At 34.3% G+C, this 27,268-nt stretch overlaps 1 protein-coding gene across 2 annotated transcripts in view; it reads right to left on the bottom strand.

Moving 5' to 3' along the window:
- The window catches only part of LRRC4C (leucine rich repeat containing 4C), a 1,320,805-nt gene that overhangs the window by 798,033 nt on the left and 495,504 nt on the right, over nt 1-27,268 (bottom strand). The window contains exon 2 of one of the 2 annotated variants that reach the window (XM_025356748.1): nt 13,192-13,280. The exons of the other annotated variant lie outside the window; for it this stretch is intronic. The gene's annotated coding sequence lies outside the window, so the exon portion shown is untranslated. The remainder of the gene's footprint in view (nt 1-13,191; nt 13,281-27,268) is intronic. 2 annotated transcript variants of the gene reach the window in all.

The following is a 27,268-nucleotide window of genomic DNA, read 5'->3' as shown; positions in this document are numbered from 1 at the left end:
GCCACAGCCACTCCAACCTTCAGGACCTACCACCCTGGTGAGTCAGCAATCATCAACATAGAGGCAAAACTCTCCACCAGCAACAAGATTAAGACTTGCTAAAAGCTTACGATCATCTTAGTAATAAAGTCTTTTCAATTAAGGTAGGTACTTTGTTTCTGATTCACAATGCCATCGCACACTTAAAAACTACAGTACAGGCTGGGAGCAGTGGCTCACACCTGTGCTCCCTGAACTTTGGGAGGCCAAGGAGGGTGAATCACCTGAGGTCAGGAGTTCAAGACCAGCCTGACCAACATGGTGAAACCCTGTCTCTACTAAAAATACAAAAATTAGTTGGGTGTGGTGGTGCGCACCTGTAATCCCAGCTAGTCGGGAAGCTGAGGTGGGAGAATTGCTTGAATTTGGGAGGCAGAGGTTGCAGTGAGCTGAGATTGTACCACTGCACTCCAGCCTGGGTGACAGAGAGAGACTCCATCTCAAAACAAACAAACAAACAAAACTACAGTATAGTGTAAGTATAGTGTAAGCAGGACTTTTATATGCACTGGGAAACCAAAACAAAAAATCTACGACTTGCTTTATTTTGATACTCCCTTTATTGTGGTGGTCTGGAATTGAACCTCCAATATTTCTGAGTATGTTTTTTTTTGTGTGTGTGTATGTGTGTGTGTATTTAAAAGAAATTCACATGTATGTATTGTTTAATTTCTATATGTATGTATGAATATTTTTATGTATTTATGTGTGTTCTATACATACATTCACACACATAAAAAAAAAAAGATAAAGTGTAAAAAGCACTAATACTTGATCTCAAAGAGCTTACAATCTATCAGACGTGTTAATAGGTTATAATTATACAAGGCAGAATAAAATACAGGCTAAAGAGTGTTACATATATTGTATAGCAATCCTAGTTAAAGGAGTGATTTATTTTAATGTATGGGGTTATATATAGGGTGTATGTGTGTGCACTGTCAGGAGGGAGAGGGTTTGTTTTCAGTCCAGCAAATATAGAGATATGCAAATATATCAGTTACTTCTACCCTACTAGCTTGTTATTCTTTCAGATTTAAACAGTCTTCTATCAGATAGTTCAACATCTTTGGCTGAAACTACAGCCATTGACAGAGACTGAGATGTTGTAGAATTTCTTCTTTTTTTTCCAGCTAAAATAGCTAGCCCATGTAGTGCTGAGTAACTTTTCCCTGTAGCTGGACACATAGGAGCTGACCATCTTCAGATGGAGTCTCTTGCTAACCATACTTCAGTGAGGAAAGTTACTAAGAGGATGCTGCCAGCATTTTTCCTTTAAGAAACTCACCACATGCAAGGAATATAATGGGGCAATCATTATTCAAGAGAGTGTCAAAATCATTTAGAAATCAAAACAGGGTATTGGAGTTCACAGGTTCTTTAATATGCACAGCTACTATCTTTCTTTTAGATTAATAAGAGGTTGCGTATCCTCACAATTAAAGATAATTGCAGAGTATAAAAACTGCATTGTGATTATAGAAACAGTGAAAGAAGCTTGCTGACAAGACAAAGGTTTCATCAATTGAACACCTTGAAACTATGTAGCCTTTAAAATATAACTCTTCCTCTCTACAGCTTGTTTGTTGTATACTGAGTTTCATTCTTTATTCTCAGCAAAAATGCATTATTCAATGTCTTCTCCGATTGGCAACAGAGCTGCAATGTTTTCTCAAAAATTTTAAAATTCTTAAATCTCAGTGTGGCTTCTCTAAGTCACTTAAAAGTGTAACTTATTTTAAAATTAGAATTTATCACCTTTTTTTTGTTGTTGTTTCTTTGGAAACCCTGTCAAAAAGATCTTGCAAACTATCATCTTCTAAAATAATTCCAATATCGTGCACTTGAAGTTTCTGTATTTACTTGAGTACATAAAGGCGAAATTAGATCCATTGAAATATGAAACATAGGTATTGTTGTTGTCTAATCAGACACACAACTTCAGTTTAAGGGCACTGCATCATAAAAAGCAAGGCAATTTTTTTTTTCCATTGGATATTTCATTACAGTTGAATACATACTTTGTTGGATGTTTCTCTCTAGTACTTTATATAAAGGTTTGTAAAATCTACATACCTGAGTAAAAGAATAGGAAGGAAGATAAAATAAATTGTGAAGAAGCCAGTTTCACTTCTATTTAAATTGAAAACTAAAGAGGCCAACACCTATCATAAATTTATATAAGCTCAAAAGAAAATGTACATGTAGACATAATGCCACAAGCCAAAAAAAAAAGCATACTCTCTTTCTTGAATGAAAAACCACTACTCAATAAAATACTAGCTAAGCAAAAAAGTCAACCTTTTAACTGCTTAAATCACTTTCATCATTTATTAACAAGGCGTGATAAGCTTTATTTGCTGGAGAAGCATTCAAGAGCTGTCCATCAAAAACTAAATACATTAGAACCAAAAATAAAAATAAATTAAAGAAGCAAAACAGAACTCAAAAAGTGGTAAATGAAAAATAAATTAAAAACCTCCAAAGAAAGTTCATTTGGAAAAAATATTACGTGGTAAATAAACAAACATTTAGGTGATCTTCTAAAAAATTGTCAATCCCAAAAAGAAGTTCTCTTGCCCTATCCAACTTGTTGGTCAGTGGTAATACTTCAAACTATTCAAATGAGTGTGTGGAAGTGCACATAAATTAGACATTGATGAATGTAATTTATTCATTTTCTAAATAATATGCAAATTTGCGTAAACCTAGATTTTAAAATAAGATTTGCAGGCTGTAAACTCTGCAATCTGACAGTTTACATGTTAATGTGCTAATCCAATTCAACAAACATTTATTGAACTTCTAGCAAAGCACTGGGCTGGGTATTATGCACGCATTACCTATGCCATTTAGGGAGTATACAAATAGGAGGTGAGATAGGCAGAACAAAGTGCAGTTTTGCTCCTGACATTATTACTATGTGAACAGTTAATGCAAAATGAAATAACATAATGAAAAACTAAGACTTTGTAGGTGTTATTTTCTTTATGTGACAGACATTTAACATGGATGGTCCTGTAACATCCCCATCGAAGCTTTGAGGGTAGGGGTTGGAAATAATTATCTTGCTTTTGTGCCTGCTTACATGAGGAATTTTATCTTCTCCGGGTCAGCTATTTATCATCTCCTTTCAAATCAATCTTTTATGTAAGATTCTATTCTTTAAAAAGTTTACATTGTGATTTTAACTATCAAGTTGATAAATTGTAGCTTGCTTTGACTAAATTTGCCCTAGTATAGATTTCAACAGACAATATTTGAAGTCAATATTCAAAAATGTTATATAATAATTATATAGAATACATTGAAAAGAATGAAAAACATTGACATCAGAAGGCTATTAACCAGCAAAGAAACAAGCAAAAACAAGCAATAAATAAACACAGCAGATCAGTATCTAACACAATGAAAATTTTCTAATGATAGCGTATACATTTAGGGTGGTATATCCACAGATAATTTCATACAGAGAACAACATTTTTTTCCCATAATGAAGCATATAGACCAGTCCTACACACCAATTTTCAATGAGTTATTATCCTCTCTTGATCAGTTATATTATGTATATTATGTAACTATAGCAGAGTGGGAGAAAAGCCATGACTCATATCTTTTGACCTTCTGCCTTTGTGAATTCTCTTTTCAGTTCTTTTACAAAGGACAGTTTATTTAATTCTCAGCACCATATTGCATCACATATACAATTATTATACTATTTTTAAAGCAGACAACTGAAACTCAAAAAGGTTAATGCTTTGCCTAAGTTCACAAAGGTATTGAAAGGCAATGCTTAAATGACAAGCCACTTTTTTAGCGTCTTAGAAAACATTTTTTTTTTCACTCTACCTGGTTTCTGTGATTAAGATAAGAAGACAGAATAGACAACTGAAAATCACTTATTTTAATGGAACATAGAAATTTTTTGTGCATTCCCTATTATTTCCTTCATGTCTTCTCTTTATAATTCTACTTTAAAATTTAGGAATCATATTATCTTTCAGTCACACAATATTAAGGATCAAAATAAGACCTGTTTTTAAAACTTGTTGGTCTCTATACAATCTGATAGGAATATTAATTCAATTCTACTAAGGAAAAGAGTCTCATGCATATATTTAGCATGTATCCATCATTAATCAATAAAAAACGTATTGTGTACCTTCTGTGAGATTTAGACTGCCATGAGTGTTACAGGAGATGGAAAGATAACATGATTCAATTCAGCAATATATATATTGAGCATCTATTTTACTCAACAAATTACCCAAGACAAAAAAGGAAAGGATTAGGAAATAGGAAGATTTCTATCAAAAGACACATAGAGGAAAAAAAGCTCAGAGCTATTCTTTAAGAAATTATAATCTGGTTATGGAAATACAGCTAACACATATGCAATGCAACAATTTAAAAAATGTAGCTTTAATATCATTTGATGTTGTGGTCTAAAAAAGCAAATAGGCTTTCAATGAAAGGGTAAGTCTATGTTTTAGTAAGCCATGTTCATTAAAAATTCAGAAAGTTTAAAAATGTCTCGTAAGACACAATGACTATTGAGACACTTAATTGGTCTTAGAGGGAGGGTAGAAAAACTGGTTGAGGTTTATATTCATAGATTCACAAGTTTTGTTTTAAAAAGAACATGAAATATGTATATCATTAATGTTATATGAATTTATGCAATTACAACAGACAAAATTCAATTAAGCTATTTCTTCGAAGAAAACTACATATAATATAGTATTTTCCAATATTTTATTGACCTATAATCATAGTTTATTTCATGCACTTACATAGTAAAAATTTATACATATATAATCACAAACCTAGTGACTCATCATGGTACATGGCTTTGAGATGTTTCCCAGGCGTGTTAATGAGTTTACTTCAATAATATTTATCTAACTTACATATGTCTTAAATTCAATCGGAGGTTAAATTTTCATTTGCAAGTTCCAAAGTTTTGGAGTGGCTCTAATCCAGTCAGTTTTTTCCTTCTCTCCATAATGTGGCTAGGAAAAGGGTAGACATATGCATTTGTGACTCAGATCATATATCACTAAGACATTTCCTGGGTAACTTCTTACAAGAAGGTTAATAGAACATTTTACAGAGCTTTTCAAATTGTGAATGCTCATCTGTAAAAGGGGCAGGACCTTCAGCTTCTGCATATACCAAGAACTGAGAGCATTTGCAGGACATTATTTTTCTCCAGAGATAAATGATATAAATGGCCTCTAATGTACGATTTCCACTTATAAAAGAACCTAGGGGCACTTAAATTATGAGTGGTGTGCCACTTTGATAATATTATAACAACAGACGTAATGGAGAAATGAAATGACTGAGGCTTTAGCATCATCCAGATCCAAGTCCCAACCCAGTTCTGCCGTTTAGTCACTATGTGATTATAAAGTTAGTGAGGTTTACTCTTCTCCCTTTAGAAAAAGAGATAACAAAACTACTTAATGTGATTTTTGAGATATTTAACAAAATAAAGGAGAACCACAGCATTCTGTAATTCAAGAGGCCACCATTTACATAATATATATAAGATAAATAGTGTCCGCTTGGTATTGTGAAATACAGTAGGTTTGAATAACATAAGCAAGCCCTGTCATCACAGTTACACACAAAGTAGATATTCAGTATTTGCATTATTCAATATCATTGCAATAACAAAAAACAGTGTGGGTTTGACATTCTTTGCCTGTCAAAACTGTTTATTGAGCATAGCAACAAGGTATTACACCTGCTTGGAATTTCACATGCCTAGAACAATGCCATGCTCACAGAAATAACTCAATATCAGTATGTTGAATAGATAAAGATCATATTAATCTATATGATTGGTCGATCAGGAACCCTTTGAAAAGCTTTGTCTTTCACTAAGAATTCCCAGTGAGCCTTTGTGTAAGAAGAAATGAGATCTAGGACACAGCCTTTTAGTTGTGAGGATGTCTATGTTAAGGCTAAACACATAGTATTCCAAAATTTAAAGTAATGCTAGTATATGGGATATGTGTGTGCATGTGTGTGTGTGCACCTGTGTGTGTGTGTTTTGCATTTAAAGAGAGAGTGTGATGCCTGCAAAAAAATATATATATATATATATAAAATATATATATATATATATGAAATCAAATTTGTAAATTTTTAAAATAAACAATTTGACCTATTTCCTATTTGGGGGAGAGTTTCCCAGAACTCTCTAAATCAGCCTTGCCAATTCCCTTATTTGCCAGGTGTCTACTAGATTCATCATGCCCTTTTTTAGCAGCCCTCTTTTAGGATGGCACACATCTTTAAAAATCTATTTCACATGAATCTTGACTCAAATGTGTATCTGCTGTTTCCTTTAGTTTTTTAAATATGAAGAAGAGATTGTCTCTAGCAGGTTTGTCACTTTATCAGAATATCTTTGAGCATGTCATAAAAACCACTGTTTTTAACCATGTAAATTTGGTTATAGTATACTTTTAAAAAAATTATACTTTAAGTTCCAGAGTTCTTTCAATACTATTCATTAAATAAGTCAAGATAGAAGTCTACACAGAAATACCATGCAAACCTTAAAAGTTAAAAAAAGTTACACATATTTAACAAGAAAAATATTTTCAATAAAACGTTAAATAAAAACTTCAGATATGTGCACAAACTATGTAAATATGTGTGCATCAGTGTTAAGGATGGCTATGTTTGTCAGGGGAGGATCATGAGTGTTCAGATCATTAAGGGACTTATATTTATTTCCTGATATTTCCAAAATGGGTATGTTATTGTAAAACATAAAGCTAATCAATAAAATAAGCAAATTTGAGTAAAGGTAAAATCTAGATTATGTCTGTAATACAGCAGGCGCTGATAATTAAAGAATATTATCAGCCAGCACGGTGCCTCACGTCTGTAATCCCAGCACTTTGGGAGGCTGAGGAGGGCGGATCATGAGGTCAGGAGTTTGAGACCAGCCTGGCCAACGTGGTGAAATCCCATCTCTACCAAACATACAAAAATTAGCCGGGCGTGGTGGTGTGCGCCTGTAATCTCAGCTACTCAGGAGGCTAAAGCAGAAAAATTGCTTGAACCCGAGAGGCTGAGGTTGCAATGAGCCAAGATTGTGCCATTGGACTCTAGCCTGAGCAATAGAGAGAGAGAAAAAAAAGAATACTATCAAACATCTAGTCCTTACTAAAGATAATAAAATATGTGTTTATTAATTTTTATAAAGTTTGTGCTGCCAATAAAACCTACAGATTCTTTTTGAGTTGCCAAGAAAGACACCTTGAGTACATAAAGAATAGCTATTTTTCGAGTACATAAAGAAGAGCTATTTTTTCTAGGAAAAACAAGTGTGTAAATTATATAAGTCAATTTTGTATATAATACATTGGAAACGAAAAGATTCTAGCCCTTTTCTCTTTGGAGTTACTCTTTAGATGGGTGACTTTCCTAACATGTTATTAAAGCCTCTTCAGGCACTTAAAAATGGATTAATAGCAAAGGGTATATTGATTAAAATATAATTTCTATTATTACAACTAAATTGTGTTTTTGCCTATAAGTAGGAAGTACTTCAAGGCATGCATTTGACATATTATAGTTCACTTACGTGTTTCACACAGAGCCTAGTTTCTGCTGAATTACTGGGGAGAGGTATGTGTATCAGACTACCACATATTCATTTTCACAAAGATGTTGTGTCAGAAGGGGGAAAACATTTTTCACTTACTTCTAGTAATTTTTCCTAAGGAATCAATGTAAAGTTTTTTTTAAGTAGATCCATAACATATATAACCTAAAACATTATTTAGAAGTTTAAAAGGGAAATATTAGTTACAAATATATTGTTTTTTAAAAAAATCCTATAACTCAAGTAGTGAAATTAACTGCTTTGTTATTCTTTCACTATCTAAATCTTACGGTGTTGTGTAGCAATTTTCATGGTGAAAAATAGGAAAGACTTTCAGATGATGACGTGAAAGTAGTATGGTCTAACGTAACCTTTCTTTCAGAATCCCTTGCCATATGTGCATGCACACACACACACACACACACACACACACACTCTGTTTCCTGTGTCTGACAACCTAATCTTATAAAATAAATATTAAGATGTCATGGACTTCCTGGTTTTATAATGTATCACATAAAATAAAAACATATTGAAAATTAAACATTATTGCGTTTAATTGAGGCACATCATGAGATGGAGTTGGAAAGTTTTGAAAAAATAATTATGCATCTTAGAATTGGTGAAAGTTGCTAATTCACAATATGGGAGTAGTTACGTATTTTAAAATGTCAATAATGGAAGTAATCTACACTTTTAAAACTCTATTATCTCTTTCATTAAGTAATAATAGCTAACATTTATTGAATATTTACTCTGTGGCCAGCAGACTTCTTAAAGGTATTTAAGAATGCCAATGTCCAGTCATAGTTTCACTAAATTGTATGTTTATTTTGACATTCTGTACAAATGCTATATTTAATTATTAAATTACTAAAATCATTTAATAATTTTGATTATAAAACTATGTAGAAATTTGGAAAAATATTTGACCTATGAATAAAAATATCATATGTGAATTAAAATTATATAAGAAAATTGTGGTAACTAAAATTATAATTGTTCTATACTAGGGTTATACTTTTTTTCTTAATTCCGCAAATACTTCATAAGTCTGTAATTTATTTTACAAATTCAAATCAGCAAGCAAATTTAAAACACTAAAATGCTGTGGAAACATTTTGGTGCATAATTGTGTACCATTCTACAAGGTTAAATTTAATATCAAGAACTGCCTCTTTCCTCTAATACCAATATTAAAAAGTGTTCAGAGGCTAATTTGTATAATTAAATAAGAAAACATGTTTCTCTTTTGAATTCTTCACAGATGGAAGAAGTCCAATTATACTGATATTAGATACTTCCTCTTTAAAGTTGCAAAACTTAAAGCAAATTATTAAAATAATTATTTGATGTATTGGATGCCAACAATACCAATACAACCAGCCTTCCTTTTTGGCAAATATGGCCATTCATGCCACATTAGTCCCATACTTCTTTAAAAGTTTATCAAGGTCTAAAAGAGTTTAACTTACTCAGGTGCTACATCCATTTAAAGACCAGCCCTCACTACTATGCAATATATTCATGTAACAAAATTCCATTGTACCCCTTAAATGTATACAAATAAAAATAAATAAATAAAAACAAAATAGTGCAACTATTGGCTATATCGGTCAACTAACCTCTAACATTTTTAAACATAAAAAAACTACATCCAAACCAAATGTAGTTTGGATGTCCTGATGAATTCATTGTAACTTCAGTGCTATCCATCCATAGAAAAAAGGGAAAGTTCACCAGAAATAGCACTACCTTCTAGTTATTCAATTCTTAAATGTAATTTAGTGTCCAAAGTAAACACATGAAAGAAAAGAGCAAATGTTACGAATGCAATATTTTTTCTTATTTTTCCAAGACCTTTTCCCTATTGACATGTAATTCATGTCTATTATCCTAAATAGTTACATTTAATTTAACATTCAGCTCTACTAGCCATAATTTTGCAAAATTATAATCAATATGAAGCTAATTTAGGAACAGCAATGAGAATTCTATCAATCAGATTTCTGATAGGAAATAGCTGGCACACTCAAATTAAGATAATTCAGTGAAGGTTTCTTACAAAGATATAACCAGGGCTTAGGGAGCCATAAATGAGAATGCAGGACCCGGGGCTAATAAGAGAAAAAGAGTTGTTACCACTTCTAGTCCAGAAGGTAGCAGGGGAGGAAACTGTTCAGGTAAGCAGTGTCTGCATGTTTCATGGCTAGAAGGTAGCCAAGAAAAATACCAAATCTTTGACTGAGGAATCCAGCCAGTCTGAGATGAACACACAAAGAAACCTGGAGAGTAGAGACCCTGATTTCACTTTTTCTTTCTTATTATCTGCTGCTGGGGCTTCCCAATGGCCAACGTGGGTACTGGAGCCTGTTGTTCTAGTCTTTACAGGTCAACTTACAGGAAAGAAGACAGCATGAAAAGGCAAACAAAAGAGAGCTAGCTGAACAACTAAATAGAATTAATATAATAGAATTTGGGGTCCTTCTGAATTAGTGTCTCTGATACATCACATGCAGACATCGTTTCCAGGCTTAACCCAATGTATATGCCAAATATTTACAGAGAAGGCAAAGACCATAAACCACATAATCATCCAACTTACCAAATTAGAGACTGAGAGAGCTCCCATCTTAAAGTGATTCTCTATAAGCCTTTATGGCTCTCCCTGAATTGTTACTGTGTCTAGATTTTTAAAATATTATTACTTTGTGAATTATTTTGATTTTACAAATGCCCCTATGATAAACAGTGATCCATATGAGTGAACATCATACAAGCAATAGCATTTACATACAAGTCTGAAAACGGGTTAAATTTAAGACTTTTTACTGGGGACAAAACAAATTAAATCCCCCAAACATTTCTTAAATTATTATATTTATATGAAATCACAACTAATAGAAAAACAGAAAAGTTAATTAAACAATAAATTATTTGGCCCTCAAGCCACCAATCAGTTTGGATTTTCCTGATCCCTTTCCACGGACTGTAAGATCTCCCAAAGGCCTGAGCAAGGTGCATGGTAGGAAAACTTTAATCCGTGGGTTTTAGTAAATGCAGCTATAGGTAATTACAAGAAACAGTGTCCCAAAGGAGTTTTAGAATATCAGACCTGGGGCAAATACACTCAAGTCGATCTGCTGATCCATATGAGTTAGTGGAAGAAAAGAATCAAACAGCAAACAAACAAGAACCCAATTTTGAGTTTGCAGAAAATGAAGACAGAGGGAAGGGAAATGTGGAATAATTATTAAATCTCTGTTCAAACTCCTAAAACAGCTGCTTAGGGCTTTCTTCCTTCTATTGTGTGCATTTACTGGGAATTTAAAGACAGTAGAAAAGGCTTTCATTTTCTTAGAAATAATTTAATCAATGGCTATTCATCTATATGGTTACAACCACTTTTTTAGACATGTGAGGAGGCATGCGTTCTTATTGCTTATGTATATATAATAAGCAGAGTCTTAATGATTTAACTCAAGATTTTATGTTGTCTCTTTTGTGAGAATGTTAATTTATAGGGGGTTATATTTCACTTGGCTTATTTGTGTGGTTTATGTCTAAGGTCGTATGCATATATTTGTTTATCATAGAGACCCAATTGATATATAGTACAGGTATTTAATGCATAAATATGATCATAATGCACTAAAGTAGCCAAGGGTAAAGGGGTGTGTGTGTGTGTGTGTGTGTGTGTGTGTGGTGTATGTGTAGCATACATATGCATAGATACTTATAATTAATTTTTAATTGATTATATGTAATTATGAAGCCTATATATAAATGTCATGATTCATTTGGTAAAAAGTTTTAGAATTCTTCCTCCAATGATTTTGAAATGGTTTATAACAGGATATTCTATTCCATTTTTTATATTTTTATTTCAGGGACAAAACATTTTATCAAAGGTAGTGCTGAAGTTGTCGGAGTAATGTCAGAGAATCCTTCAGTACTTAAATCTATTAACTAAAGTCATTAGTAAAACGTTGAAAAATAAGTTCTTAGCTAAAAGTTAGGGAAACAAAAGAAATAACCAAGTTAATTGTCCTGACCTCAAGGGGCTGAGACTCTGAAGAAGTGATGAGACATATGCGCAGTTAAAATAATTAGGATAGACTATGATATGGGATATAAAAGAGAATTTGAAGCATTGCTATAAATTGAGTAAGAGAGGAGAGAGTTATTATGGTTGGTTATCTTGGTGAGAGTAATTTAAGCAGTGCTTGGAACAAAATTTTCACACTCAGGTAGAGTGGGAAGAGAGATGGGAAATACATGTATTTATTTAATTATTGAGCTCCTACCATTTTAGATGTCGTGTTAGATACTGGAAATACACTGCATAATGAAACAAAAATAGATCCTTCTTCTGTGGAATTTATCATGCATTGGCAAAGAATATTGAGAGTTGTTTCAAGTAGTTTGAATGGGTAAAGAGGGGCTAATGTGGGGAAAAACATAGGAAAAGAGCGAAATCATGGGGAATAGTTTTGTTTGGATTTTAGTTGGCGATATGTTTCTAGGATTAGAGAAACATGTTTGGTTTTAGTCTGCGTGGAAGGAACCAGGGAAATGGAGAAATGCAAATGTAGAGACAAATAGCTGATCCAGTAAAATTGGTAAAGGAATGAAAGTGTTATAATTAAAATTAATATGAGCGATTATTTTGGAAAATAGAGTACAGGTGAAGATAAATAGATATTTTAACATTTAAAGAAGAAAAATTCGGTGATATTCACATCAAATAGCCTCATCTTTTTTTAAACGAGGAGGCTAATTCATTTGAAACTAAGGAAGTCAGGGCAAGGTTTGAGCTCATGGAGAATAGAGATTTTGAAAAATGCTGAAAGAGCTGGAACATTTTAAGTGGTCACATCCTGTTCAGGACTAGATGCGGTCAGACAGCATGGTTGTGTTGAATATCTAAGAGGTATGAGCAAACAGATATGATTCTTGCCTGCATGTAATATTTGGTCTAGTGAAAGGTACATCCAATAATCACTTATACAAATAAATATTAACTGGTCAACTGGCAAGAAAAATATGCCAGAGGATAGATTTCATAGAGAGCTAGAGGGCTGGAGAGAACCCAGTGACTGACTTTGGATCCCGGGCAGCAAATAAAGCTAAGTGTAGTGTCTGATGGACCAGGCTGATAGAGAAAGATAAAGGAAGGGTAAATTATGAGTTCAGTAGGAGTCAGAAAGTAGAATAAGTGAAAATACATGTAACTGCAGTTAGAAAGCAGGCTTTCCATGTTTTACTATAAGCAGAGCAATTACAAGAGACAAACCGACTCCAGGCAAAACTGTAATTTGTGTGCTTCAAGGAGAAATGCAGCCCTGACACAGGTGTGTGCAGCAACCCCACACTCACCAGTGAGAGCTTGGTCCATGTCATGTATCCAGCAATTGACCATATTAATTCACAAACATGGACTATTCCAAGGCAGTATAAGTCATATATGAAACAACATTTCTTTCTATTTTTGTTTAAAAGCTATTAATGTTGCACTCACTTACATTCAGTGTATTAGATGATGTTCCAGCTTATTTGGCCCCTCTCTCATTGGGTGACCTGGCAGCCTCGCAGTAAAGAGAACCATTTCTAGAAAAGACATAAAATTAAAACATGGCATTACACTTAAGAAAGTTAGAAAATAGCCCAAGCAAAGTTATTTGAAATTAAAACCGACCTAATGGAATAACCTACATGGAATAATTTATATTTCTCTACAGTTAAGTTTATCCAAGTGTATATTCATTTTATAATATGTCATGCTTGAGGCTTTCCCAGAATAAAAACGACTTTTTGCAAATTGATGCTAATCACAATATTTGGTTCTAAGAAAAATCTCACTTTATCAAATTTGTCTTTCTATTGGACTGTTGAGTAAGATTTTTAACAAAGGAAAAAAAGCATATCTGGTGCTGTTTATCCCTGCTTCTTTTGCAGGGTCTATTTTTGTCAAATGAGTTTATTTCTCATTTAAACATACTGTGCCTTTTCATGCCTCTATACCATTTTTCATTCTATCTTATTCACTTCAAATGTCATTATTCTTTTGTCTATTCCTATTTCTTATCCACAAACTCATAGTCATTATTTAATACCCAGCTCAAATATGACCTTTTCCGCCTGAAGTTGCCAATCAAAATTAATCTGTACCTCATCCGTAATCCCACAGACCTTTGTTTGTCATATTTTATGAGATTTATAGCCAGTGTTCCTAATTCTATGTCCCTGCCTTTGCACTCTGAAGGCAGGGAAAATGCTTTATCTGCATGTGCGTGTGTGTATGCACTCGTGTGTTTACTTTCTTTAATCACCACTTGCCTTATGCAAATAATAGACATTCACACATTACTTTCGATTGCTCCTTACTGTATCCTGGAGTAAATTAGACTTACTTAGTACTGCTATAGTTTACGCTATAATAATGTAACATTTATTTCCAATTAAAACACTTTTTTTTCCACTTGGCTTCCAGAGCACCATTCTCTCCAGTTTTCCTCCCGCGATGGGTCAAACTTTCTTAGTCTCCTCTGAGGTTTCCTTCTAAATGTTTGTAACAATAATGGCTTATCTCTTTGCTATCTCCTATTTCCTATTAGACTAACTCCCGTCAAGGTCTAATCCAGGTTTATGACTGTAAATACCATTTATACATCTGGAATTGACAGATTTATAGTTTAGCCCAGCCAACTCTCTACTTGATCTACACATTTAGAGTTCTAATAAGCTATTTAAATTTAGAATATCCTAAACGGAGCTCTCTGCCACCACCAATTTTTCTCTTCCTGCCATTTCGTCTCAGGTCAGAACAACATTCTACCATTTTCTTATTCAAAAAGACTAACACATGACTTATACGTTGACCCTATTCTTTCCCTCCTTAATTTTGGTTCAAAGCATGTATTACCATCTAGCATACAACATCTTTGACAAACAGACTTTAAAATTGTTGTTCTCCTCCCATTAAGCAAGAAAAGCCCATGAGTGTGGGGATTTCCATTAGTTTTTTCACTGCTGTACTCCTTGATTCCCTGAATAACAAAATATATTCAAAACAGGTATGTAGTAGTGGCTTAAATAATATTTTGTTGATTAAAAAAATGAAGTCATTCTAGGTAGATTGCTAAATAATTTATTAATGGTATTGGGTTCAAAATTCAGTCCCTTTACAGCTTCCTCAACTGTGAGATGCAGAGGAAAATCTTGTGTCTTTATTATTGTTTTCATCTGTGTCTGTCCTGACAAAACAGAGCCATGTCTGCTTAATAGAGTCATACACTGCACATGGATGTTTCAATCAACAACAGACCACTTATATGACAGTGGTCTCGTAAGATTATAATATCATATTTTCACTGTACCCTTTCTGTGTTTAGGTATTTTTAGATACACAAATACTTAGCATTGTGTTATAATTTCCTATAATATTTCAGTACAGTAACACGCTGTACAGGTTTGTAGCTTAGGAGCAATGAGCATTACCACACAGCCTAGGTGTGTAGTAGAGTATACAATAAAGGTTTGCATACATACACCATATGATGTTCATCCAAGAATGAAATTGCCTAATGACACATATTTTTAGAATGTATTCCCAAGTTATTCTATTGGAGCAGAAAACTATATTGGATGGTTTACTCCTTCAGATAACTAGAAAATCACAGAATAAATGAGTTTATTCTTTTGATTTAAGAAAATTTAGGTTCTAGTTCCTCTTTCACCATGTTTAGTAATGTAACTTCATTCTGAATCTCAGGTCCTCAGCTATAAACTACAGTAATAACATATTCTCAATCACTCTTAAAAGGAAGCTGAGTAAATAAAATGGGACTATCAGTAAAAATGTGACCAGAGTACTAAAAACTACTAAAAAGAATGCCAAATTATATATATAAAGCATAGTTTGAACCCTAACTCAGTCCTGAGAAAAAATGTATATTGCAATGTAGCTGAGCTGCAATTATTTCCAGATATTGAAATTAATTTGTGGTGGACCCCATATTAAAGTCGGATCTTTTGAATTGTAAAATAGGTTATTTTTCACCATAATAAGTTTTATTAACATCTAAAAATAGATAATTTATATTTGCCAGATGTATGGGGCCTGAGAAATATGTCATATACTAATAATAAAATTAATAATAGCAACAATAGTATCTAACACTTTCTTTTTTGTTGTTGTGTTTTTTTTGAGATGGAGTCTCGCTCTGTCACCCAGGCTGGAGTACAGTGGCGTGATCTCGGCTCACTGCAACCTCCATCTCCTGGGTTCACGCCATTCTCCTGCCTCAGCCTTCCAAGTAGCTGGGACTACAGGCACTCCCGCCACCAGGTCCGGCTAATTTTTGTGTGTTTAGTAGAGACAGGCTTTCACCATGTTAGCCACAATGGTCTCGATCTCCTAACCTCTTGATCCGCCCACCTGGGCCCCCTGAAGTGCTGAGATTACAGGCGTGAGCCACCGCTCCCGACCAGTATCTAACACTTTCAAGCACATACTATACATCAGACACTACATTAACTGATAACATCATGTATTATTTTATTTAATTCTCAATGCCATGTAGCTGCAATTATAATCCTGTCTATTTAAAAATATAAAAACAGTCACAGGATGATTAAATAATTTGCATAAGGACACAAAGCCAGTAATGGTAAAACTGGGATGCCAACCTAGACAGCTTTGTAACACAAAAACAAATTTTAATTTGAAATTAGAATTATATAATCTGGAGTCCATACAGTAGAGTTCCAAGAAGGCAATAACTCTTCACTGAGAAAGTTTGGGGAGCATCTGGAAGACTAATTGTGAATTAAAAACAAAGTAACTAACATTGTCAGCAGATGTGCTATTAGCAATAGCAAAGACACGGAATCAACCCAGGTTTCCATCAATGGCAGATTGGATAAAGAAAATGTGGTACATATATATCTAATGGTAGACTGGACAAAGAAGATGTGGTACATATAAATGTGAAGTATTATGCAACTATAAAAATAGAACAAAATCATGTCCTTTGCAGCAGCATGGATGCAGTTTGAGGCCATAATCCTAAGCGAATTAACCCAGGAACAGAAAACCAAATACCGAATGTTCTCACTTATAAGTGTGAGCTAAACATTGAGCACAGAGACAAAAATATTTTAACAACAGACACTGCCGACTACTAGAGCGGGGAGGGAGGGTGGGAGATATGGGTTGAAAAACTACCTATCAGGTACTATGCTAATTAGCTGGGTGATGGAATCTATACTGAAAACCTCAGCATCACACAAGATTCCCTTGTAATAAATCTGCACATACACCTCCATGTCTAATATAATAAAAGTTGAAATTTAAAATAAAACAGAGTAACTAATACTAGGATACTCTTAAGACACCATCACTTTATTGTGTAACTCTTCAGTTGCAAAGTATTCAGTCTCCAATAATTCAGTCTTCTTCAGTGTGTGTGCCTGTGTGTGTGTGTGTGTGTGTGTGTGTGTGTGTGTGTGTGTAGGGTGGTGGTTGTTGTTGTTTCTGAGATGGAGTCTCATCCCAGCTGGAGTGAAGTGGCGTGATCATGGCTCACTGAAGCCTCGAACTCCTGTGTTCAGGCAATTCTCCCACCTCAGCCTGCTGAGTAGCTGGGACAGAGGCACACGCCACCATGCCCAGCTTTTTGTTGTTGTTGTTGTTTGTTTGTTTGTTTATAGAGCCAGGGTCTCCCATGTTTCCCAGGCTTGTCTTGAACTCCTGTGTTTAAGTGATCCTTCTGCCTTAGACTCCCAAAGTGCTGGAATTACAAGTGTGAGCTACTGCACCCAGCCTGCTTTTCTTTGTAATTTATTCTGTGAACTGATTCATTGCAATGTTGGAGAGTAATAGCAGTAATTCACTCTGTGATTACCAAGGGCCAATAAAATAGTTATGACAAATATCAATCTAATTGGAAGCACCACTGCTTGAAGTCATTTAAAAAGCATCATTTGAGAATGTTCTTTCAGTAGTTATCCTGCATTGGCAGAAAGGGGCAAAGATGAATGCACAAGCGCATGTCTTCCTCCAGTTCTGACAGTTCCTTTCCTCCTGATAAACAGTTATTCTGGCAGGAAAAGAAGTATAATCTCCCTCTGACCTTTCTCCATTAGGATGAGTGCACCACAATGATTCTGTACTGTCACAGAGAAAAGATCCAAGCAAAGGGTGAAGAAAGCCTATGGATAATTCACTGTACTTGGTAATATATTGAGGAACAGCTATAAAATATACCTATACTACACCAAGTAGAGACATTGTCAAACAACAACAATAACAATAACAATGGCAGCAAGCCTGTGTTGAACACGTACTATGTGTCCAATATTATGATAAACACATTATATGACTTATTTTGATTCTGTGTTGTATAAATGTTTGAAAATGTCACTCATTAGTTTTAGCCACCTACTGCTTCTTCTTAAATAAATGCGATGTTCCCAAAAATATGATCTAGTTGATTCAGACTTGACTACACTAAGGCCCAAGGGAGTGAAGTGATTGGTCCAGATCATAGCTGAATAACTTTCATCTGACACTCTACCATTCTTCTCAGAACACTGCTCAAGTTCCCACAACTCTCTTGATGTCTGTGTCTTCATCCTTATATGAAGGGAATTATTTAATTGCACAAATTTCAAGCTCTTCTCAAACTAGAAAATGCTACAATGTAATGGTTCTGTCTTGCAAATGCATGATTTTAGACACCATCTGGAATCGATAACATTCCAGAGATCTACTGAAGGTGAGTGGGTGAGTGACCACACAGGGCTGGGACAAACAGAGAAAATATTATCCAGATATTAAAATAGTATTATATAATTATAAAATGTTATGGAAATGTTTATGATATAATAGTGAATGAAAAAAGGAACTTCTAAAATAACAATTATTCTGTGATGATACATACATCCATGTACAAAAACTAGATGGAAGAACATGGAATAATTTTCTCATGATTTCTTGGCTATGGTGTAATACTAAATGATGTTTTTATATTGAACATTAGTATTTTCACAATGTTGTTTATGATATGAATTTTGAATGAGATTTAATTTTAAAAAAAGGTGGCACCATGACACTTCTGAAATTCAAAGAGATGCTCTGGTTTTAGTGCTCAAGTAAAATGGCTAAAATTATCTCTTCAATGTTTGTTACAAATAATTCTTAAGAGACACTTTAAAATCATTATATCTTCTTTGTAAAACCATCAGTCCTAGCACATATACAAGTTAGTAGTTAATCTTTAAATACTCATTTTTTTCCTCAGAAATTAACTTACTATAAATGATGAATAGCTTAAAAAGTGAAAAATACCTGAATTCATTCACTCATCTATTCATTCAAGACACTATATTTAACTGCCCGCTCTGTTTTAGGCACACTTTCAGGACCTGGGAATTCAACAGAACCTAGACACTTTGTATATAGCTTTGGACCTGTAACAGTCCAGAGTTTAAAGTGAACTCCATGAGAAAAGGGGCTCAAGATGAGATTTGAAGCCAGTTTGTTTCCTTTGTCCTCACTGAAAATGTAGCAAAATGAAGATGGTTTCTGAGCCTTGTTCCTGTGCCATCTTTCTGAGCAAATGTTTCCAGAATACAGTGCATTGCAGAAAATAATTTGGAAACAGTCCAACTCAGCTTCCTTCATTCAATTACCTGTCATTAGATCATTTGTTTTATCAGAAAGAAATCATTGTGATGACAGGGGTTTGTTTACTTCGCCCCTGTATTACCAGCACCAAGGACAGCACCTGCGCTCCATCCATGAAGGTCCAATCAGAGTTTAGGTCACATCAACAAGTGCTAGATTACCATGTAACAAACTTGAGTCCAATTTGGTTCAATCTCTCAAATATATTAGTCTACTTGGCTAATTACAGTCATTTACAAAGCATCTTCTATGTGTCACATATATAATACCTGCTATTACTTGAACCTCACGCTGTCACAGTGTCATCCCTTTTTACTCCACCTCATTGTGCCTCAGTTTTCTCATCTATAAAACTGTGATAGTGATAGTACCAAACTAATGGGCTTCTTGTGAGAATTAAATTTTTAGAATAAACAAAGTTCTCATGAAAAAGCCTAGGCACGTAGTATGTACCAAACAAGTTTAGAATAGTATATTATTATTTAAAGCTCATGGTAATATTTTGAAGAATATTGTACTATCTTCATTTTACCAAGCAGGAAACAATGTATGATGGCTAAGAAATTTGACCAAATGCCGACATTGCTGAGTCACTGAAGTTAGGAATATTTCTTCACTCTGCTCTTCCTCTCAACTTTCTTGCCTATATACTTAGATAAGATCCTAACCACTTTCTCTTTGGACTTTGTCAGTAACTTACTTCAGATCTCCCCCTTCCTAGTTTTAACCATTGTCTTTTACATTATCTGGACATTCTACTTTTGATAGGTTTTTCAAACATATATCAAATTACATTATTCCTTCTTAAAACCTGAGTAGCTCTCTATTGCCTCCAGAATAAGCTACAAAGTTCTTAGAAGAGCATTCTGTGCTTTTCATATTAAACAGCCTTCTCTGATACTCAAACTTTAGTCAAAACTCTAGACAACTGAATTAAGATTAGATAGTCAAAAATCAGGTAAATCTGGGTTCATACCCAGTTACTAGTTATGCAATCATCTCATTATTTTACTTATTTAATTCTTAGCATCTTATTTGGGGAATGGGGATCATAGCCTGAAGAGCTTGACAGAATTAGTTACAAAATCTTTTTCTTTTTTTTTGGACACTGGTTCTGATGGCACAAGAATTATCACATAATACATTCAGAAGACAATATATTTAAAAATTCCAACAGAGATCTTAAATACGAAAAATGGACTGGGACAAAAAACGGAACTGGCTGGAGTCAAGCAGTGAAATGGCATTTCAAAATTAGATTGTTAAACCAGTACAATTTTGAAGAAAAAATTAAATTAGAAATGAGATACTTATTTTTTTGTTGCAATAAAAATATAAGACCTGAAATGATCAAGAGAAAATAATGTTAGTCATGATAATTTTTATTACTATACAGATTAAAACAGGTTTGTAATGGCTTTACCAGTAATAAATAGAAACATTCTACATCCCACTCCTTACTTGAAATATTAAGAACTGATATTTCATTTTATAGCTGTCTAAGAATACGCTTTACTACAAATAAATGCTCTCACATAGATTTTATGTTAAATATAGGTTAACTGACAGATTATTTTGAAGTGCTCAAAGTGATTAATCAAGGCTGTTTCATTTAGTGATGAGAGATATTCAGTGAGATTTCAAGATTTCATGTTTAGTTAAATTAAGATCATAAGCACGGAAACTCACTTGAACTCAAGAAAATATTTTGGGCATGGGGAAGCTAAATGGTAATACTTCGAAATATAATCTTTGCATTAGTAACACTAAGCTAACTTCCAGCTATCTTCACATTGATTGGCAGTGCTACCTGAGAAATAAACATATAGTTTTGATTGTTTTAACCTAAACAACTCATGTTAGATAAAATTATACTTTGAGCACTTATTTACATAAATATTTATTAAGTACTCAGTAAGGATCAAGCAGTATGCTAAATGCTAAAAATAAATGAAGTAAGGCAATATTTTTTCCTGATTTTACAGTGCTTATAATTTAATTTAGAGAAGGGGATAAGAAAAGAAATGAAGGCAATTATTTTGTGATAGTATGTATATAGGATAGAGAAGGCATTGTCATGGCTATGTTAGCTCAAGTCCATCAAGAAGCAGGCACTCAGACAGGATTAGACTTACAATACATTTATTGGCAGAAATTATTGTAGAGGATAAAGGGGGAATGGGCAGGTGAATAAGGGAGAGCTTTCAGACTACAGTGAAAGTCTGACACATGTGAAGGAGAATAGAAGGGGCAAAGGTTGGATAGAGAGAGTCTGGTCCTGCAGCACAGTTCCAAGAAAGGTTTAGCTAGCCAACGGGGCATCCTTGAGCTGAAGTTGCACATTAGAGGAGTCCTGTGTTTTATAAGAATTGGACTGAGTTACTAGCAGCTGTTGGCTAGAAGCAGCTCACGGGAAACAAAATCTAGCAGCAAAAGCCCCACTGGATCCTAAGAACAGCTTCTAGGTCCATCAGTCAATTATAATTCCAGCAAGAGGACAAATGACATACTTTCATTGCAGTGGTCATGGGAGTATTAGTTTTTACTCATGGACCAGAACTTCAGAAAGTGCTACAGTTTTCAAAGATGACTAAGAAGTCACACATTGGACAAGGTGGGCAAGTGCATTCCAGGCATGAACCAATGTAGAAATACGGGACAAAATGATAAATGTAGGGGCATTACAAGTAGTGTATTAGGGTTGGAGTATGTACCTAAGTGTGTTGGCATGCAGCATACCAGAGAGGGAGGTCGGATTCAGATTGGGAAGAGCAAGATGAGTTATACAAAGTTGTTTGGCTTTATCCTGTAGATAATGTGGGATTATTGAAGGAATTAGTGCTTGGGAGAGACACTGTGAGATGTGCACTGTAGAAAGATTCCTGAAGTATACAGCCTATTTAGATGGAGCATTCCAAGAGGTAAAGAAAATGGAGATACTAGTAATAAAGAAAAGATAACATCAGACAGACCTGGGTTCCAATCCTAACTCTAACACATACTAATCATATGAACAGAGGCATGTCATTTAACTCCCCATAACCCCTATTACTAACTTTCTATGTCAGCAATTACTCAACTACTTATTTCATAGTGACATAGGATCATGTGAAAAAATAGTAGTATATTTAGGAGCTCAGGTGTTGAAAGCAGACATAAACCTACTCTTCTATCTTGGCCCACATGTATGACTACAGGAATATTTTTCATGAACCTCAGTTTTCTTAAATGCAGGATCATAATGAAATCACATTTATCTCATGGAGTTGTTCTCTGAGAGGTAATATGTGTGAAGACTTAACTTACTTTTGGTGCATAAGAAATGTCTAAATAACTAAAGGCTAGGTACTGTGTTAGGTGATTTACACACGTATAACATTTTGTTCTCATAGCATCTCTGCAGGCAGGTTATTTCCCCTCACGCCTTAGTATAGAGGAGCAAATTGATGCTTGAGTTTAAGTAACTGGCTCATGATCACACGAATGATTGTACTGTGCTACAATTCTCAGCTGCTTGACTTCAAAACCCATATTCTTAACCACTATTCTCCATTACCTTCCATTCCGGCACAAAGAAAAACCATCTACCTGCCAAAGAAAATGCAATTCTGAGAACTCACTTGTTGGCTATGGTTGGATTTCCTTGTATTACTAGTATACTTTAAAACAGAGTAAGGGATCATTTAAACCAAACCTCCTGGTTTGCCCCAAGAGAGGTTTTATTCAGTTCATTTAGATAGAATATTACAGTCACCACACAGATTCTAATATAAGCTGTATTACACTATTTGAAATTGCTTTCAATGAAGGGGAAGGGGTAAAAAATGATGAAGGCGGTTGTCTCCAAGGCTGTCTCCCTGTCGGGAGAGTCTTTAAAGTATTTGCACACATTATTCTTTTCATTATGTGGAATAAATTCAACTTCCAAGTAGGAGTAACCATGACACAGATGTTTAAAACCCATGGAAACCTGACCTGATAGGTCAGAGGTACATTGATTAGACAGAAGGCCCTGACTCACTTGGCTCTCCCTCTTCCCTATTTCCACTTCCAGAAAAATGAATGACTTGATTTTAATCCATGTTCTGGCATATTTCTCATTCGTCAAAATACTTAACTTCACCAAGCTTTAGTTCCCTTAATTGGAATAGGATTATTTTAAGGTTGTCCTAAATATGAAAGGTAAATATGTATCATTACTTCTAACACCTATTAGATACTCCAGAAATGTTAGCTCCCCTTGGATGGATAGCAGAAAACGATTTTCAACACCAACAAATTGTCAGAAGAGAATTCGATCAATACATAAAAGTGGTATTTATTGATAACCTATGAAGAGTTTAAGATTTCATCACTAATATTTGCATTAAAAACCCCCAAGCTAAAAACATTCACAGATGCCTTAGCAATATATTTGCAGCATATATCTTGAGGAAAAGAAATTGTATCGTTATCTATCCATTGCAAGATTTGTATTTTTCAAGAATAATTTTTCTGACCACCCCAGTGAGGGGGTTCACATCCAATACAGAAAATTATAAATCTGCAAGACTTGCAAAACACAGATACATTTTTGCAGCTTCGCCGGAAAGGAGGCAAAAAAAAAAAAAATGCTTCTGTCATTAAAAAAGTCACAGACTGAAATAATGTGAAGTTTGCTACTTTTATTAATAAGTCTACTCTGGGCAATTTGGCTAGGACCTCTATCTCCCAAAAGCTCTCTACTGACGAAGTGACATGGGTTCTTGAAGTGGATGCCTTTCTGCACCTCTGGAAAGCTTAGCAATGCAGAGGGAGGATTAGAAACAGTAAGCTCCCAGTCCTCGAGATGATTCCGCAAACATCTGGTAGGTTTGACCATTTTTACCCTGAAATAATGCTTCAGGAAAGGCAATTTTGCATGGTCTTAGAGTATAAGTCAAAACAGTTTTCCAATTTCTGGTAATCTTGGCCCACATATTAACATTTAACAACACTTGACATTTGGCTAATACTTTGCCAATAACAAGAGAAAACAAATTATAAAAATACAGACTTTTACATCTTTGCTATTCATTCCAGCTTATGTATTCTCATGCCACTATGCAAGTTGAATCCTGCGTTTCTGCTCATTTTTTCTACTGTAACAGTCATACTCTCCTAAGTGATGTTCAACTTTGCAGTTTTTCTTCTGTCTTGGTCAAACCCTAACACATCAGCCAGTGAAGCATGTTTTTTTTTTTTTTTAATTTAAAATGTTATATTTTATTTAGAATAATATTAGATAGTGAATAAAAAACATCATGACAAGTTGAGAGATAAAAGCTTTATATATTATTATCTTTAATACATTTTTTCTGCTTTTTGTTTTTCTTTTATTTTTTAATTTTTTTAAATTTTTTAAAAATTATTATTATACTTTAAGTTCTAGGGTACGTGTGCACAACGTGCAGGTTTGTTACATATGTATACTTGTGCCATGTTGGTGTGCTGCACCCATCAACTCATCAGCACCCATCAACTCGTCATTTACATCAGGTATAACTCCCAATGCAATCCCTCCCCGCTCCCCGCTCCCCATAATAGGCCCCGGTGTGTGATGTTCCCCTTCCCGAGTCCAGGTGATCTCATTGGTCAGTTCCCACCTATGAGCATGTTGTTTGTTTTTAAAACAATCATCAATTTATACTGACTATCAATTTATGCTAACTTACCATAGGAATTAAAGCATAACATTTAAATACACTGTCTATACTCCTAAATATAATGAACATTTGAACACAATCATACCCCTTAATATGTAGTATCCACTGGAGTCCTTACAACTCCAATTTTAAAACTCATGAAATTGGTATCAGTCACATGAAGGTGAATGCAAATTCGCTGACAAGTCTTATCAAGATAAATCTTTGCTGTTAATTAGAATCAGCAGTGTAACCCATAATTTCTACCTCATTGAAAAGGGAGGAGCAATGGATGTGATTAGGCAATCCACCATCCATGGGGAAAGGAGTTTGTTATTCCTGTATATTCCTGGTGGGGAAGCTGTCCTTAATGGACATTTATCAAACAGTCAAAACCACACCATTGGAGCCTCCAAGTAAATCTCAGGAAACTTTGTGTGATTCCGAAAGATTCAATAATCCATACATATGAATACAAGTTTCAAAAATTCAACCCACAATATTTTTTTTAGTCTTAGGTTTAAAAATGTAATTTCAACTTTTATTTCAGATTTGGGGATATATGTGCAGGTTTGTTACATTTATATATTGCATAATGCTGAGGGTTGGGATACAAATGATCCTGTTGCCCAAGGAGTGAGCATAGTACTCAAGAGTAATTTTTCAACCCTTGTTCCTCTCCTGCTCTCCTCCCTCTAGTAGTCCTCAGTGTCCATTGTCAGCATCGTTATGTCCATGAGTACTCAATGTTTTGTTCCCACTTAGAAGTGAGAAAATGAAGTATTTGGTTTTCTGTTCCTGTGTTAATTTGCTTGGAATAATGGACTCCGGCTGCATTCATGTGGCTGCAAAGGAAATAATTTCATTCTTTTTTAAGGCTGCATGGTATTTCATGGTATACATGTACCATATTTTCTTTATCCAATCCACCACTGATGGACACCTAGGTTGATTCCATGACTGCTATGGTGAGTAGTGCTGTTATAAACGTATGAGTGCATGTATCTTTTTAGTGGAAAAATTTATTTTCTTTTGGAAATATACCCAGTAATGGGATTGCTGGTTCAAATGGTAGTTCTGTTTTAAGTTCTTTGAGAATTCTCTAAACCACTTTCTACAATGACTAAACTAATTTACATTATCACTATCAGCGTATGAACATTCCCTTTTCTCCACAGCCTTGCCAGCCTTGCCGACCAAAATAAAAGTATTTCAAATTTTTAATAATAGCCATTCTGATTGCTGTAAGATGATCCCTTATTGTGGTTTTGATTTGCATTTCTCTGATGGTTAATGATGCCATCGAGGGATAAAAGTAACAAATTATAGACTTAAATTTGACACTTGACCAATTGAAACTAATAGACATCTAACAGAGCACTGCATCCATCAACCACATAATATACATTCTTCTTATCTGCACATGGAACGTACTCCAAGACTGACCACATGCTCAACCATAAAGCCAGTCCCAATAAATTCAAAAAATTTCAAATCATACCAACCATATTATCAGACCACAGTGGAATAAAAATAGAAATCAGTACCAAAAAGATCTCCTACAACCATAAAATTACATACAAATTAAACAACTGCCCCTGAATGACTTTTGGGTAAAAACAAAGTTAAGACAGAAGCAGTACATTTTTTAATCAGAGAAAGCTCCTTATCAATTAATTCATTGACTAACTTTTGGAAATATGGGCTAATAGTGTAATATTTAGAATATTAGAGATGTCCTGAATTATACATATTAATCATGTATGACTATTTTTATATTTAAAAGTTTTGACTTCTAATTAGTTTTGTTTAGAAAAATTTTTGATTCCCAATGGTAAAGTGATGCACGAACTTGCAGAATATCTTCATGATAAAAATTGAGAAGTGGGAAATATTTGGTAACAAATTTTAGGTTTTGCTGCTGTTGTTCCGGGATGCAGTAAAGTTATGTAAAACTAATTTGATCCTTTCAAGTCTTGCTTTTAAACTTTGTTTGTTGATAACACAGACGTGCCTATTTCAGGGCTAATTTTGTCTCTATTGAGGCAAGTCTCTTTTGTATATGCTACCTGTTGCCTAGTGAATTATGAGATATCCTACTCTGGCTGGTGGGAATAGGAATACTCCCTAACCAAAGAGTGAGTGTGGGGCACTATTTTCTCTATTCTTAGGATGTTTTTCTCCTCAGTCCAATCCATACTCGTGTTTTTGTTTATTTGTTTGTTTTTTGTTTTTGCTTTTGT

This window comes from Theropithecus gelada, chromosome 14 (assembly GCF_003255815.1).
Source record: "Theropithecus gelada isolate Dixy chromosome 14, Tgel_1.0, whole genome shotgun sequence".
In the NCBI taxonomy this organism is placed as follows: domain Eukaryota; kingdom Metazoa; phylum Chordata; class Mammalia; order Primates; family Cercopithecidae; genus Theropithecus; species Theropithecus gelada.
Note: the sequence above shows the minus strand (reverse complement) of the source record. Positions and strands in the feature narration are given on the sequence as shown.